General features: G+C 53.5%; 1 long non-coding RNA gene across 1 annotated transcript; it reads left to right on the forward strand.

Annotated features, from left to right (window-relative positions):
- The first annotated feature begins 5,625 nt into the window (after positions 1 to 5,625).
- Positions 5,626 to 9,834, forward strand: LOC119870631. The gene is made up of 3 exons (XR_005353022.1): positions 5,626 to 5,793; positions 6,090 to 6,315; positions 8,813 to 9,834. It is a non-coding gene; the product is annotated as an uncharacterized LOC119870631 (long non-coding RNA).
- The last annotated feature ends 316 nt before the right edge of the window (positions 9,835 to 10,150 follow it).

Genomic DNA, 10,150 nt, shown 5'->3' on the forward strand with positions numbered 1-10,150 from the left:
TCAAGACGACTTAGAATTCAAAGGAGAAAGGAGAGAGGGAGTGGCTGAGCACTTGCAGGTACAAGTCACTAGCAGCATGGCATCTGGGGAGAAAACAGAGCAACGTCTTCTATGATTCCTTCCCCCTTTCCTGGATGTCTTGGGTTTCTGGAGAGAAAGCGGGAACTCCGTCCAGGTAGATAAGAGAGCTGGCTCCCTGCCGCCAATCAATCAGAAAGCTCTTAAGATGGGAGTCTATGGACAATGTATTAAGTACACACCAGAAAAATAAATCAAATGCAGGAAAGTTTTCAACTTAGAAGCACTCCTGGGGGCCAGAGTCCAGGTTCTCACAACATAAAACCTTCATTAAGCCCCCATTCCATGTTGGATTCAAATCCACCTTTCTTAGGGGATCAATGAGGTCCATCAAGGTATTTTCCCTTTTGGGGGGTGGAGGTGGCGGGTGGGGGGGGATCTGAAATGTGGTCTTCTTCTACCCTCTCCCAGAGCTGATTTATTCCCTGAAAGAAACAAAAAGCAAGGGACACGCTCATTCGTGCCATTGTGTTTTGTACAATCACCGGCCTTTAAATCGCCACATTAAAAACTCTTTCCAGGGCCCCGTGGAGCTAGGCGATTATGTTTAATATAACCTTCTGGGTTTGGGTTTCATGCAGACCAACAAAGAATATGGAAACATGTAATTCCATACTGCCCAAAGTACTTCTACAGCTTGAGTCTCAATTAAAATGTTTGTTTACTTATCTGCTAATCTCATTATTTTTTCTAAATCCACTCTCAGTGAGCGAGAGTTCAGCATCTGAAAGTTCAGCCATTTCTGAAATATGACCAAATTGGAAACCTGGAGAGAGTTCTATTCAGCTGGGGAGAGAAATACATAAACCCCCACATGAATGACTTGGAGTGTCCTTTAACTTTCCCCAAACAGAAAAACCATTTGCTATGGAGAAGGTATGTGCACAAAGGAGTAACTTTTTAGAAATTTACCGGTGATTTTATCGTGGTAAATTGAGCCACGATCCCAATGAGAATACTTGGCTATTATTGCTAGAAATGCATAGAGCCTGTATTTATTTTCAGAGGAGTTTGGTATCATTTTTATTAGTTGCTCTTCACAAAAAGCAAAACAGAAAGCACCCCAAACCTCTGAGAGGTAGATCAGATTTTATCTCTCTCTCTTTTTTTTTCCTCCTTTCCAAATGAGGAAACCACACAAAGTGTTTTGCCCTGGGGTCAGCTAGCCCATCGGTGGCTGGACTGGGGTTAGAAGTTCTGGTCTCTAGACGCCCATGCGGCTAGGTCCTCCCTGGAGCCGATCCTGCCACCCCAGTGGGGACACGCCTGGGGGCACTATGCTACCCACAGATGTGTCCTCCTCCCCAAATACCCCCATCTCACCATCTCGATCCCCGAGGGCTGCGAACCAGCCCACCAGGGACACCTTCTCCGGCGGTTCTTTTGCTTCCTTTGTAACTAACACCACCTGGATGGAGTCCAGGGTCCTTCCTGTTCTGAATTCTCTTCTATGGCAAATAAGTCATATTACTGTTTTTTACTCCAATCTGGCCATAGCCGCCCCCCCTCCCCGCCTGCCCCAAGGCGGTTGTCTTCCCCCGAGGCAGGGCTATTGGGACAGAGCCTGGCTCCCAGCAGGTGCACAGGTATGCAGGTGGGCAGGTGCGGGGAGGGCAGGGCAGGGTGCTCCCTAGGCTTGGCAAGGTCGTCCCAGCCTCCGGAGGCCAGGGAAGGGCCGCCGCGGAGGGGAGCCCACCTCTGGCCGCAGGCTCCCCTCGGCAGGAGACTCTGGGGAAGAAATCCCGGCTTCTAGAAGATGCCAAAGCAAGATCAGGAAAACAAAACCAACGAGCGACCTCCATGGGCCGGTGAAACGAGAGCCTCGGCTCTGCACCCACGTTTCCAAGTTAGCTCATGACCCACGTTTCGCGTGGTTGGCCACCACCGCCACGTTTCCCAAAGAGTGTGCTGCGGAACACCAGCTCCAGGAGGCGCTCTGTAGAACTGGGGTCTCATTGCCAAATAGGTTTGAGAAATACCATATGCTACGGTTCCCTCTCGCGGAGTCACGTTGGCCTATCGATGGCATAGACACGTCAAAAGCTATGAGAAGTTCCACAGCAAGAACCTTTATTTCGCTCAGCGCATTGCTCCAGAAACTCAACCTGGGGCAGATTCTCCTTTGAGTGGGACAGGGCGCTCCCTCCCCTGAGAGCTTCACCCCTGTGCCCAGTGACACCTCTCCAGGGACGCCCCTCCGCCCCAGGCCTCTTGTGCCGGGTTCCCTCTGGCGCTGAGATGCCCTCCCTGCCGTCTGTCCTCCCTCTTGCCACCCCCCACCTCAGCCAGGCCCACGATGCCCCCTCCTAAGAACTCTCTCTGCTCTCTAGCATCTTCCAGTAAACCCCACCTGCTCTTGTGTTCTGTTTAGAACCCCTTTCTGCACATCCCGCAGCAGTCGAGACCAACCAAGTCTCCCTAGGACTTCCTGCAGTGACACTTCTGCCTCCCTTCTGAGAGCTGCTTTCTTTTAAGATTTTATTTTTTATTCATGAGACACAGAGAGAGAGAGAGAGAGAGGCAGAGACACAGGCAGAGGGAGAAGCAGGCTCCCCGGGGGGTTGGGGGGGTGCTGATGAGGGACTCGGTCCCAGGACCCCGGGATCATGCCCTGAGCCAAAGGCAGACGCTCAACCCCTGAGCCACCCAGGTGCCCCACCCCGAGAGTTTCAACGATGACACTCACCCCCCCGCCATCCACCACTATGTTCCCACTCAACTCCTCTATCAACCTTCATCAGGCAGGTCCTGTGAGAAGTGTGATTAAGAACAAGAGTTTGACCCAAGAAACAGACTCTTGACTGTAGAGAACAAACTGAGGGTTACCAGAGGGCTGGTGGGTGGGTAAGGGTGGGGGGAATGGGTGATGGGGTTAGGGAAGCGCACTTGTCACGAGCACCGGGTGATGTAGGGGCGTGTTGGATCACTACACTATTCACCTGAAACTAATAGTACACCGTATGTTAACGATATGGGATTCAAAAATTTAAAACTATACAGAAATTAAATTTCTAAAAAATTAAAACTTTGAAAGCAAAAAAAAAAAAAAAAAACCCACAAAAGAACAAGGGTTTGGAGATATTTGTGAGTTTGAATTCTGTTTCTTTCCCTCATGGACGCTGTGGCCTAAGCCTCTGAACATCGGTTTTCTCATCTGCAAAATGAACAGAATAAAATCTCGGGGCTGTTGTAAGGACGAGGTGCGTTGGGGAGATAACACATGTAAACGTGTGGAAAAAAAAACATGTAATCGTGGCCTGGAACATGGGAAGCCCCAGAATTGTTAACCATTCTTCTGAGCCGTATATCCCCTGCTAATCCTACTTCCACCTTTGGGTTTATTCTGACAGACGTACTCACACTCACACACAGAGACACACATATCCCTTCTAGAACCCTTCCCTCCCTCTTCCATTACCTGGACTGTATCCATCCTTCTGGGCCCAACTCATTCTCCCCTCCTGCGGGAACCTTGGCCTGAAGACGGGTACGCAGCAATCCCCTGTCCTGGGCTCCTCCCGCTTGCCTGGCCTCGGTTGTCCTCTCATGTTTCCATCCACCCGGTGCCCCAGTGAGACTGCAAACTCTTGGGAGTGGGGCCTCATCCTACCATCTGCGTGGTTCCTCCCCCACCTCTCTACAGGGATGGGGAGCTGACCGGGTCACGTGCTCGCCGTAGGATGAACCTAGCATATACTCCTCCTGCCCCCTAGCAAGCCCCACTAATTTTCATTTTACTGTAACTTTTGCAACCTGACCTTGATGACATATCATAGGAGGGAAAAAACCCTCACAGACCTGCTCCTTTTTACATCCCAAATACTGGAAGGAACATCAGCCAGTTGACTCACGGGGTCATCATCAACATACTTGGTGAACACCGTCTCCCTGCAGAGCACTAGGTGCGGCCCCGGGAGGAGGGGCGCTAGAAGGAGCCCTGAACGCAAGAATCCAGGGGATCGGAAATAAGCCCAGCAGACTTGGTTCAGCCAGCACATTCCCAACCCTCTGCTCCCAGCATCCCTACCCTCTCCTGTCACACGGGGGAAAAAGGAAAGCAGGCATGGACAGAACGTGGCCAGGAGAAGGTGTTCTAGAAACTCCACCTTAGGAGGTGCTGAGGATGCAGCGTGTGAACCCCTCATCCTGTCAGCTCCTGGCCCTTGAAGCCCTGCCCTGATGTCAGGGACCCGTTCTCCCCATCCTGCAGCACAGGGACCATCTGGCTGAAGACCCGGGGGTCTCTCCTGCGTGCCTCCCGTTCTCCACACGTCAGGCCCAGGCCTTGGTTCAGCAGCCTTGACCTCTGCTGTCTTCTCTGTGTACTATCTTGCTCTGCTTAGAAAATGCTTACCAGGTGATAGCAAAGAGGAGTCACCAATGGAAGATTTTCATCATTTCGGGGTTCCGCTGGACCTCCCAACCGCCGGCCCTGACCCGAGGGAAGTGGGGAGATTCTGCTCCTCCCTGCCAGGGGTCTCCCTAAGCTGCTGCCACGGTTCTGCTGATGTGGGCTTAGGTTTGCCCACACTCAGAGAAGTTCCTGATTCTTCTGACCCACCCAACTGGGACCCCAAGGTTGCAAAGGGGCGTTCCTGAATGAGGTTTTGGTCAAAGCACAAAGGTTTTCAGGTTCTTGTTCTCAGTCCTGTTCTCCAACTCAAAGGGACCATGTCCTCTCTTCCCTCCTCTCTCCTCCTGGTCACTAACCTACATCTTCTGGAATGATTGACTCCAGCCCTCTCCAGCAACTTTGGACTGGGGGACTCTTCCCCCTCTTCCTAAAATATTCATGCATGCACGCACCTACTACCCCCGTGCACACATGTGTACGCACACGCCTGCCACACACACATGCACATGCATGCAAGTGTCACACACCAAGTCCCCATCCCCACCTGTGACACCTTCCTCCTTCCTAACTTTATCCTCGGTGCAGACAACCCTGCCCAGTATAAACTGGAAGGCTAAACAAAAAAAAAAAAAAAAAAAAAAGCAGGGATTTCCTTATCTGTCTGTCAGCGCCTCTTCATTACAGCTGAGCTAATTTGAAATGAAGAGTCTTCGCCCCCCCAACCCCGGCCATACCCCAGGAGGATCTTTTTACACAGCAGATGTTCATCTACTTGCCCACAGCGTGGGGACAGCAAGCCGTGGTTTCCCGGGCGGGCCCGGGTGAGAAAGCCCCCGTTGGGCCATGTGGGCGTCGGGAGCAGCCCCAGGAGTGGAGAAGCAGGGGAGGCGCGACGCCCAAAGAGGAGCCAGGAACAATGCAAAACAGAAAAAAGGCACCAGAATGATAAGGGGAACTGAGACCAAGGAAGGAGACTTTGTTCTTCTTGACCAGTCCCAGGCCGAAGCCTCGTTTCCAGGAATCCTTTTATAGGTTACCACGGAACTCTGGTTATCAGCACTCTCTCCCTTGACCTTTCCTCCCCCTCTTTAATTCCTGGAATCAGGCGCAGCAGATAAACTGCGGACACTTACTGTCTCCGTCACAGACGACAGTTTCAAATCCTTGGGGAGCAAGCGGTGGTCACACAGGAGGGGAGAGGCGGGCAGCCCAGGACGCTCATTGCGGGGGTGCGGGGGTGCTGGGGAATTACACATGCAGAGCAGAGCCCGGAGGCCAGCCGGGGGGCGGTGTCCCGACCGCCAACGACCCCGAAACACCCGAGCGCAGAACAGGAATCCGGGCGATTGGCTGGCACCCAGGTGGGAGCCCAGAGGGGCTGCAGGCCTGGGTCCCCCCGAGCCGGGCATTGCCCTCCACACCGGCTGGGGGAGGGCCTGGGGGACCTGGGGGGCAGCCCCCTGCCTCGGCTGGTCTGCTGCTGGCTCTCCTGGGCTCTGGCTTGGGGTCCCTTGGCTCCAGGGCCACAGACTGAGTAGAGGGAGCCCAGGTCTGGGGGTGGCACCTGTGCAAGCTGTGGGTGGTCGGCTGCCTTCCTTGTCTCGGTATTTGAGCCTCTGTTTGTCCCCTTACTCTTTGTCTTTTTCTTGAGCCTTAGGTCCTAGCACTGCGCTCCCAGCCGGGCTTTACCCCCGCCCGGAATTTCACAAGGACCTGCGGTGCCTGGGCCGCAGAGCCACTCGGGAGCACGGTTCCCTGGCGTCGCAGCTCCGGCGGTGTCCCACTTGCCGCCACTCGGATGACCGGATGGCGGTGATGGAGATGCACTAAATGGAGCCGTGGCTCGGGACGGAGTGTGCGCGGGGGCTGCGGGGCGGGTGCAGGTGAGCTCCTGGGAGGGGAAGGCTGGAGGCTTTAACGCGGGGAGAGCTTCCGCGCAGGGTGAGGGCCATGCTGGAGAACTGGTGGCTAGGAGCCTGGGGCTCGGCTGTCAGAGAGGATATGCCTTCTCCAGGGAGCAGAAAGCTCCATGAGTGCACTGGACGTGCCCCCGCGCTGAATTCACTGTTTGCCTCCTGGCTGGGGTCGTCCCCCCTGGAACCTGTATCCTGGACCTGTGTTTGCCCGGCCCTGGCCTGCCATGAACAGTAGCCTTGGGACCTATGATTGGGTGAGCAGCAGCCCTGGGACCTGTGGTTGCCCAGCCCTGGCCCATGGTGAGCAGTAGCCCTGGGACCTGTGGTTGACTGACCCTGGCCCATGGTGAACAATAGCTCTGGGTTCTGTCGTTGCCCAGCCCTGGCCTATGGTGAGTAGGAGCCCTGGGACCTGTGGTTGGCTGACCCTGGCCCATGGTGAGCAGTAGCCCTGGGATCTGTGATTGCCTGGCTCTGGCCTGTCATGAACAGTAGCCCTGGGACCTGTGGTTGCTGGACCCTAACTCATGGTTAACAGTAGCCCTGGGACCTGTGTTTGCCTGGCCCTGGCCCATAGTGAGCAGTAGCCCTGAGACCTGTGGTTGCCTGGCCCTGGCCTGCCATGAACAGTAGCCCTGGGACCTGTGGTTGGCTGACCCTGGCCCAGGGTGAGCAGTAGCCCTGGGAGCTGTGGTTGCCCGGCTCTGGCTCTGTGAACCATAGCCCCCAGCACAGCTTGAACCAGGAAAGGAAGCCAGACACCAGGCTGAGGCTTGAATGTGTGAAAGGAAAATCATCTACTGTCCTACACACACACACACACACACACACACACACACTTAAAACCAACTTGAGAACTAAAAATAGAGGATATACAGGAGATGGTGAGGGGACAGCCATAAAGGAAATTCGTTTTTGACCATAGAGGTCGGAAAAGTCTCATCTCCTCCCCCAAGTTGGCACAGGGGTTGTCGGTACAAGCTGTGCCCAGCCCAGCCCTCTTGTCTGGGCTGTCAGTTAAACCGCCCCAATGCGGGGCCACATCCAGCTTCCACTGTGAGCTGGGACAGGTCTGGGATGGCCTCTTCCAGGTGCTGGCTGTTTTGCTCAAAAGGCACCCTCCACCTTATGGTCTTTCCCTATCCAGGCATCGGGCTCCACTGCCAACCCAGCCCCCCTCCACCTCCAGGGAGGCTGTGGCACAGGCTGTGAACTGTAGGCCCACAGCATGGAGCCAAGGGCCCCCCAGAGCTGCCCCGGGTGCACACCCCCACATTAGTGTGTCATTCAGGCCTTGGCTTCCCACCGAAAACCCAAGCTGAGTTAATAGGTCAACCATTTACAAACCTCCTTGTACCCTTGAAAGATAAGGGGTGCCCTCGACCTGGCCATAAACATTGTCCAAGGTCAGAAGTCTCTGGGGGAGATGTCTTTGAAACATGCCTCTTCCTACAGTCAAGGCTGCCCTTGCCTTTCCAAGCCCTCCCAGAAGAGGCACAGAGACAGGTCCAGTGCACCCACTGGACTTCGTGCACATTCGGATCACCCCCCACTCAGGCTGGTACCAAATCTTGACTCCTCTGGCAGCACGAGTCTCATTCCTTCAGCTGCCTTAGGCCACGGCTCTACCATCTATCACTTTCTCTCGATTCGCCATGAAAAGCAGAAAGATTGTAGTGTCTGCCATCGTGGGCTTAAAAACAAAAATGATTCCATCGGTTTAAAGATTCCAATGAGTTATGATTTTCTAATAATGATTATTTAAATAATAATGCCTCTGCATCTCCTCCCTCTCCTGCTTTTTCTCTTTCTTCAAGTGCCACATTCTTTCAAAAACATTTCATTTGGTGCCCCTGCCTGCCTGGTGGCCGGAGCCTAGGCGTCTTATACTATTTGGTGGTGGCTGTCCTCACTGTTAACCAACAGCTTTCGGCTGTGAGATGTGTCCTGGGACCCATCCCATTCACAGGGTCAAAGTCACCAATTTCAGTGATGCCAGTAATCCTTAAGTTGCATGCATGGGTTCAGACCGTCAAGCCAGGGTCTCCAAGATGCAGGTACCAGTCCAAGCTCTCTCTCTAACTGGTTCTGTCTCCTTGGTCAAAGTGCTGACCCTCCCTGGACTCAGTTTCCTCAGTGGTAAAATGAGGACTTTCCCTCACCTGCAAAGTGATTAAAACCTCAGTGAGGTTCCTTCCAACTACTGTGGTCTTTGCTTTCGCCATCAACCCATTTCAGGCCCCTGGACGGATGGCGTGCAGCCTTTTCATGGTGGCCCCTCTGTCGCCTGCCTCATGCTCAGTTTTAGCCAGAAAGCTATCAGAGTCAAGATAGTGCAAGAACGCTGAATAGCAATTCACTCTCCAAATCAGGGAATCGGATCAAGTTGGAGGTGGGGGGTAGACTCAGTGCCCAGACCTGACATGTTAACCACTGGATGAATTATTTTCACTTCTGTGAAAAGGCGTCTGCTATCTCCTCACCAAGAAGCCTGCCGCATCTTAAAACCACCAGTGTCACGAGCTGTCTTCTGGAAGGTGGAAATGGGCAGGATGTGGTTTGAACTGACAAAAAAATAAAGCAGCCCATTCCTCAAGAGGGAGTTGGAAGTGATTGCGAGGCATGAGAAGGAGGGAGTGTGTCTTTCTGACTTGGAGCCAGCTGGCCAGGCGAGTCGGGACCAGCCACACCGGTTCCTTCGCACCAAGATGGTAAACAACAACAACAACCAAACACACGCACACAACCACCACCGGAAAGCAAGGCCGAATGGATCGACGGTATTTCTTGTTTGCAATAGGAAAACGTATCAATACAGCAACTTTCACACTGCGGAAGACATTCACATACACTTGGTGCTTGCAGCAGCCTGCAGAGAAACGCGGAGCTCGGTCGGAGTTCCCAGGTTCCAGGGAAGGCCGCGGGATAGGGCATGCTCGTGCAGATGGCGAGTCAGAGAGCGTGCCCAGGAATCCACAAGTCCTGGGGTCTGATTCAAATCCAGTGTCTGCTGCTTCTGAAGTCAGGTAAACAGAGCCCCATTTCAGAGAAAGGAGCAGGTGCCCCCACGGCCCCCCGCAGAAGCCCCTCGTGCCATCGCAGCATGCACCACGTGGCACTGTCACGGCCTGGGGACTCCATCACCGCTTTACCATGTGCCCCCCTGCCCGGCACCTTGCTGGCCCATTAAGACACTCAGTGAAGGTCTGGCGACTCAGTAATGGACTATAAATAATGAAAACACCCAGAGGCCGCTCATCTCCAAAGATTCAGGTCCAGAATTCTCCCCACTACTTTGGGATCTTGTGGTAGAAAGGTTTTGGCCCTGCCTTCCTAAGCCAGTTAACTAGAAGAAAAGCCCTGGGGTCCGGGGCCCTGTTGGTGGGAATGTGAACTGGTGCAGCCACCCCGGAAAACTGCATGGAGGTTCCTCAAAGAGTTAAAAATAGAGCTACTCTTGACCCAGCAATTGCACTGCTGGGGATTTACCCCAAAGATCCAGATGCAGTGAACGACCGAGACACCTGCACCCTGATGTTCACAACAGCAATGTCCACAACAGCTGAACTGTGGAAGGAGCCTCGGTGCCCCTCCACAGATGACTGGCTAAAGAAGATGTGGTCTATGTACACGATGGAATATTCCTCAGCCATTAGAAACGACAAATACCCACCATCTGCTTGGACGTGGATAGAACTGGAGGGTATTATGCTGAGTGAAGTAAGTCAATCAGAGAAGGACAAACATATGGTCTCATTCATTCGGGGCATATAAAAAATTAGTGAAAGGGATTAAAGGGAAA

The sequence above is a fragment of the Canis lupus genome, chromosome 1, assembly GCF_011100685.1.
Source record: "Canis lupus familiaris isolate Mischka breed German Shepherd chromosome 1, alternate assembly UU_Cfam_GSD_1.0, whole genome shotgun sequence".
NCBI classification, from domain to species: Eukaryota; Metazoa; Chordata; class Mammalia; order Carnivora; family Canidae; genus Canis; species Canis lupus.